Source organism: Uloborus diversus, chromosome 1 (genome assembly GCF_026930045.1).
Source record: "Uloborus diversus isolate 005 chromosome 1, Udiv.v.3.1, whole genome shotgun sequence".
NCBI lineage: Eukaryota > Metazoa > Arthropoda > Arachnida > Araneae > Uloboridae > Uloborus > Uloborus diversus.
The window spans coordinates 217,034,152-217,041,198 of NC_072731.1; positions in this window are offsets into that span (position 1 = coordinate 217,034,152).

Below are 7,047 nucleotides of genomic sequence, written 5' to 3' on the forward strand. Positions count from 1 at the left end.
TGGATATTATTTCTCATTTTTTCTTAAATCATTTTTAACGACCATCAACGTATTGCAGTTTCCTTTCATAATAATTATTTTTTTATCTTTCATCAAACTTGTTTTGTTTTGCTGAATTTATTTCCTTTTTCTCATTTCAAACTTCGCATTCTGGTTTAATCGAATATTTCATTTTACCTTTTACGTGACTTTACTTTGTTTTATATTTTTTGGCGAAGAAAAGTCTAACACATTATTTAGCCGTAATCAGCAGAACTAAATAAAATAAGGTTCCAATTTCTGGTGGATTTTTTAAATCAAATATATTTTTTAGCGAAATTCACAAAATAAAAATAATAATAATAATAATAATATTCCATAGTACCTCAACGTTTCTTTTTCATCAAACTCATCATGAGGATTAACTGAGAAACGTCATTAGTCGCTAGTGAATATTTATTAAAAGTATTTAAGTTGCAATTCAAATATGTGAAAATAGATATTATTCAACGTCGTATTGATCCTTCATCAAACAACTCATATCATGATGCATCCTGTGTCTAATCCAACTGTTTTCGAAGATCGTCATTAAGTGAATATTGCTAGAAACCATTGTTTCCTAATGCGTTTACTTTTTGTTTACTAAAATATTTATCGTATTTTAGCTTTATGTGAGAATATTTTATTACCTTAATGGATACCAGCGCAGCTGTAACGAACGAGCATCTTGATCCTAATGTTCGCAACGAATTAATATCTCAGTTAGAAATAGTTTGGAAATTACCCGACCGTAAACGAAACTGAAAACTAATCCTTTTTTTTATTTGCATTTATGTGCCAATGTATGCTTTTATAGTATTTTTTTAGGAGTGCAGCAATGATGTTATATTTACTGACTCACATGCTGTTGATGTCCCATTTTTTTTTTTTTAATTTCATGAACGGCTTTAACAAACCAAGAACACAATACTGCACTGTAATTTTATTTTTCACATTATTATGGCCATTAGTTTTTATTGTACTAGTCGAACACTATGTGTTTTTCTTATGTGTAAAGTTTTTAACACTTATTTCTTCTCCTTATTTTTTTTTCTTTGTAACAACTTAAAAAAAAAAAAAAAAAAAAAAAAAAAAAAAGGAGTAAATAAAATATATGTATTTGCCAGAAAAAGCATATTGGCAAAAATAAAGTAAAGCAGCGTAAAAAAAGGCTTTTAAAAGTCAAAATATCCAATTCCGTGTTTTACGAAAAACACTTGTCCGAAGAGCATGGCTAATGCATTTATAAAAATGTGTCGAAGAGTGTATATTTGAACAAATTCAAAATGAAAATAAAAGTCAATTGCTTTTTTAAATATTAAAGGAATAAATAAACAGACCCTTATTAATTTTTTGTTGATAAATCTTAAACAGGCTCCGTTAACATATACTTTAAAAAAGTGCGAACATAGAAGTTATTCAATAGTTTAATTGCGTATGGTGAATGTTAAAGTATTAAAGCCTCATTCGAGGTTGGATGTTTGTACACTCGCATGGAGTATAACTGCAGAAAACACATTTTTTCCCCTTATGAATTGAAGAATTTCAAAGCAAAAAATCTATCAACCAGACTAAATGCTACGACATTCAGTGTGTAACAGTACAGCGTCTATAGACTTTCAGGGCAAATAGAGTAAACCTACATGATGGGAAATCACATAGCAATGCATCGTCGGAAAGGCTTTCCTGTCGCGGTAGTGACGACACAAATCACCAAAAAGACAAGACACGAACAAGAGAAAAGAACATGTTTATTATCCTTAGCACAGCAAAAAAAAAAAAAAAACTAAGAAAAAAGAACATAAAGGAGCCAACGATCGTCATCAAAGTAGGTGTTCGAAATTACGACCCCGGGCATGCATGCCTCACATCTCTGGCACATTGAAAATCGAACGTAAAAGCAAGCGCGGCAACAAAAAAACCGCCTGTGCGCATGCACCGTCATCTGACGCTTCGGTATACGTAACGACGTCTGCCCTGTACACTAGACAAAAACTTACCAGCATTTTTGCTGTATTAAAAATAACGAACATGTTTTCTCCTCTTATTTTTTCCTGCTTTCTTGTACTTTGTCGTAACTAACGCGTCAGGAAAGCGTTTCCAACCATACATTGCTATTTGATTTCTCATCATCTAGGTGTACTCAATCTGCCCTAAAAATCTGTAAACGCTGTACATTCTGTATACGAAAAACATAATTTCCGTATAGCCACATGCGACAGCAAATGACAAACAAAGCCGTCGTCGAGCATGCATTTTAGCCCTAATCTACACTAATAACTCGCAAACGCGTATGATCGCCGACAGGACACAAAGACGGTTTTCCCCGAGCTGACATTTTTGCCCATAGGCCTTACTAATAACGTTTTCCGGATAACCTTCATCCGTTAAAGAACCAGAAGTTCGAACTACGATGCAATATACGAAGTTACTCGTATTTAATAACAATGCTTACTCAACACACAAAAAGAATCCCTTGACGCCGTTGCCGGCATTTGTTACATTAATATTACTACTGCAAGCTAACAAAGTCAAATGATAGACAACGTACTAGACCCCCCCCCCCCGCAAAAAAAAGAGCATATCTGTATTCCTTTTAGTGTCAGATACGCCCATATGTTTATAATTTACGATGAGGTTTTAACATTAATATCGGCTGCCATGTTTAATGCGGTGTGTATTATGCACATAGCTTTTGTTCAGTTTGATGCAATTTACTTATTCAAAAGGATGTTTATTTCATCGAGTTGTGGGTATTACCACGATAGGAACATTTGCCCGTTTAGTTGAGCTATCACCCTTAGAAGCTTCAAAATGATATTTAGTCATTCATAAACACATGTTTTTAAATGTTTTTATTTTTAAATGTCTTCTGTTTTTGGACAGACACGTGAATGGCAAATTAAACAAATAATTGATTTGCTTAAAAATGTTTTTTTTTTTTTTTTTAAGGTAAAAATTCTGAGTGAAACTTATTACATTACATAAGTAACGTAGCACAGTTTACAATAAATTAAATAGTATTTATTTAAACATATTGACCACTTGAGCCTGTATAAGCGTGTAAGATTCAGCAGATTTAAATAATTTTTAGTAGGGGAATGTGGAGTAAAGTGAAATAGCGGGGCAAAGTGAAATGGTGGAATATTTACTCCGCTTTTTGTGCCACTTAACTAGTAATATTTTAACTATGTAGTAACAGATGTAGTCTATTCCAGTCATGAAAAAATTACATCTGAAAATCAAAGCATATGATAATACAAGCAATTTTCAAAAACTGATGTTCAAATTGTAATATTTTGTTGTAAATCAATTTTATTTTGATATTATCAAATGATAAAGTTGTAGTTATTAACAGATTAAATATTAATTGGGACCTTCTAACATTCGGTGCAGTATTTGTTTAGTTAATATTTAGCTTATTTATATTTTTATTATTTTTCACAATTAGTCAAATGCACGCGGGGCAAAGTGGATGAGGTAAAGTGAAATTGTTTATTTCATTTACTCATTCAATCATTTACTTAGCTACTTACGTATTCATTTATTAACTAATTTATTTGTATTCCTTCATTTTATAATTCACTTATTAATTAATTATTTCACTTGTTTTCGTATTCATTCACTATTTTATTCACTCGTTTGTTTTTCCTCATGTGTTAATTGATACATTGATTAATTTATTATTTATTGTTTCATTATCTTTTCATTTATCACGTTTTCATTTTATTTGATCATTATTTTGTTCAAAATTTTTTTTCCACGATCGAATAGAAAATATTTTATTCCAAAAATATTTCATTTTTCTCTTTGCCCCATGAAAAAAAATTAAAATCTTCTACTTTTTTTGAAGGCACAATTTTACTGCCAAAAAAAAGATAATATTTCAATGCAAGATTTATTATAAAATACAATGCTCTTTCTTTATAAACTAATTTTTAAACAAATTTCGAATTTGTTCATTTTGAAAAAACTCAGTCATTTTAACTTTTTCACTTTGCCCTACATTTCCCGATATGAGAATACATTTTTTGATTCAATATGACTTTTGTTGATGAAGTCATGTTTTTCCATTTTAAACAAGCATGTAGTATAGCTAATGAAAATATTTAACATTATTTAAGCAGAAAGGTTAACACTTGGGTTTTCTTCAAAATAGTTTGCACTGAAATTGGGTTATTATTTTACCAAAAATTGTCTACACAGTACATATTTCCATTTAGTTAACAGAGGGTTAATGTGTTTATTTAGTTCAATCATTGTTCAACTTAAAATAGCTTCTGTTTTGAGGTCCAATCAAAACTGTCTAATTTATTCTCAATTTCTTGATCTTAGCACAATTTTTCACATAATATTGTACCATTTTTTCATTCAGTCTTTTACATATTTTATTTTTGTATTTGTTTTTTTTTTACTAAGAGCTCTTTAGCCGTGAGTTTATCAATTTTCCTAGCTTTCTAAATCACTACGTCAGCAGAGTTGAAACACATTTAGAAAACTTTATCGAAAACAGCTGTTACTTGAGAATAAGTGAATATTTTTCATAGGGATTTTGGTTTTCAGTGAAAGTTTGATAAATTGAATTGAATCAGTCTATCGGAGTCGAGATCAGCGCTGCTGGTCGTCACTTTTGTATTTGAATATGTATTTACATTTCTATTCCAAAACTCCTCCTGAAAATTTCCTTTGGTGTTCCCATACAGTACGAATTATTGGAATGAAAGGGAAATAAATATAGCATTCCCGGTTTAAATAAAAATAACTTTTTTACAACTGCCCAAAATATTTTATCGAAAAACGTTTTTCATTTTACACGAAAGATATTCATTTTTAAGTATGCACGAAAAATTACTTAAGTTGATCCCGCAACACATCAACTCATAAATACATGCAATAAATTAAATGAAAATAACAACGTCGGTATAGTTTCGAAAGTGCTATTAATGGCTTTGAAGAAAGAAGAGTTTGTCTTGTGTTCACTCCTTTTGTTAATTTTGTTTTTGCTTTCAGTAATAAGCATATCTATCGCAAAATTTATCTTGACAGCATGTAAAAACTTAATGAGCTTAGGTGGCGTAGACACACGGAATTAGCAATATCAATTCCTAATTAAGGTAGTTCTGTCAATAATTATTGTAATTAAAACTAATTAAAGGGTGAAATAATTAGCTATACGACATTTTCAAGAAAGTTTCATGATTAATGAGCTACAAATAGCGGTCAAACAAACAAAGCGGAAATTCAATTATGTAGTATATTTCTTCCATTAATGAATTACGACATGCTTCTTGGGATAATGTTGATTTAATATCGGAATTGGAGTGGCAAATTGGGATGCTTACAGGAGTAATTAGGTTGTAATGTACCTGCATAAATGAGCATATGGTTGCTTTTCGCTGTTTTAGCAGAAGAATGGATCGAAATAGATTTCTATGTAATGTAATTAGTTTAAAGAGTCGGTAGGTTTGCTACTGATAGTATGTACGAAATTGTAATTAATAGTTTATCTGACTTTTTTTTAGAATCCTCTATTTTTAGAAATTTATCCAGCTGTCGTGCATTGCAAAAAAAAAAAAAAAAAAACATTAAAACATTTTAGTTTTAAGCTTCTTTTAAGGTAAAAAAACTGATCTACGGAATCGCATTTTTCAAATAAAAAGAAATAATTTACAGTCTGTATTTGTATTTTTACAGTTTGTAGTTTGATTTTTTGTTGATTGTAACGTTTTAGATATTTCAGCTCAAATGCTCTTATGTCAGCCTTGCTTAAGTGTCTTCAAAACAACTTCTTTAATAACTATTTTTTACGTATCGTCACCTAAAAGCAACGGGAAGATATCTAATCCCAGGAATAATAGTAAGATATCCTAATGTTGCCTTGATGTGACGATATACTGTGATAATATCAACCTAAGCATTTTCGCTATACAAGTAATTGTGTTTGTGATGCTTTCATACAACATGGCTACACAAATACATCCGTCTCTAAGTAATAGTCACCCTACGTGACAACAGATGATACAAAATTCTCATTGGAGCTGAAATAAAGCAGTTTAAATAAAGCTCTTCATTGACGTTGATTTATCACCTAGTTATTTTGTTTTTTCGGTTAGTATAGTAAAGCAGAAAAAAACATACAGGGTTGCTTATTTACACTATGTTTAAAACTGACAATCAGATAAAGTAAATCAAACTCCAAACAAGACTCCCAATTAACCATTTTGTAAGGATTAAGATTAAGTTTCATCTTTTAGTTTAAATTGCTATTTTAGTATACGCCAGTCATCAACCAGAGTACTGTAAAGTTTGGCAACACATACGTCACTATAAAGTCATAGTACTTTTTTGTGCATTGAAGTAACAGTCTTGAATCTTGAGTTTTTCCTTTTTTTTCATAGATGTGTGATTTTTCTCTTCATTTTGGGGAAAAAAAGGGAAAGCAAAAAGAACTGAACTTCCGATTGAAGTAACTAAGTTTTCATATTGGCTTCACATCTCTAGAAATCTTCAAAAATATTATCAGAACAAAGTAATCTTTAAAATACGTGTTTCGAGCTCTTTTCAAAACTTTCAAGTTGGAATACGTGACTAAATTCAGCGAAGCAAACAACGAAAAATACAAAGTAAAATATAAACAACTTTTTCCTCTAATAACTCACGTAACTTTCCAAAAAATAGGATTTCGATAAATTCTCCTGATTTATAAAGTCAACAATGCTGCATTCATATTTGGCTTATTTTGTATCACGTACTCTTGATCAACGTAATTACAAGTGTTTATTTATCAATTTATGAAAAAGTTGTTGTCACTAGGAAAATAGTAGATAAAATAATTTTTAAAAACATTTACTTTTTTAAATGAATAATATTGATTGTACATACTATACAGGAAAAAAGATCATTTAATGTTATTTTACTCTGCATTTTCCAAAAAATTTGATAAATTGATAATCATATTTGATAAATTGATTTGATAATGTACTTGTACATTATCAAATCAATAATAGCGAATCCTACAATTTATATTCA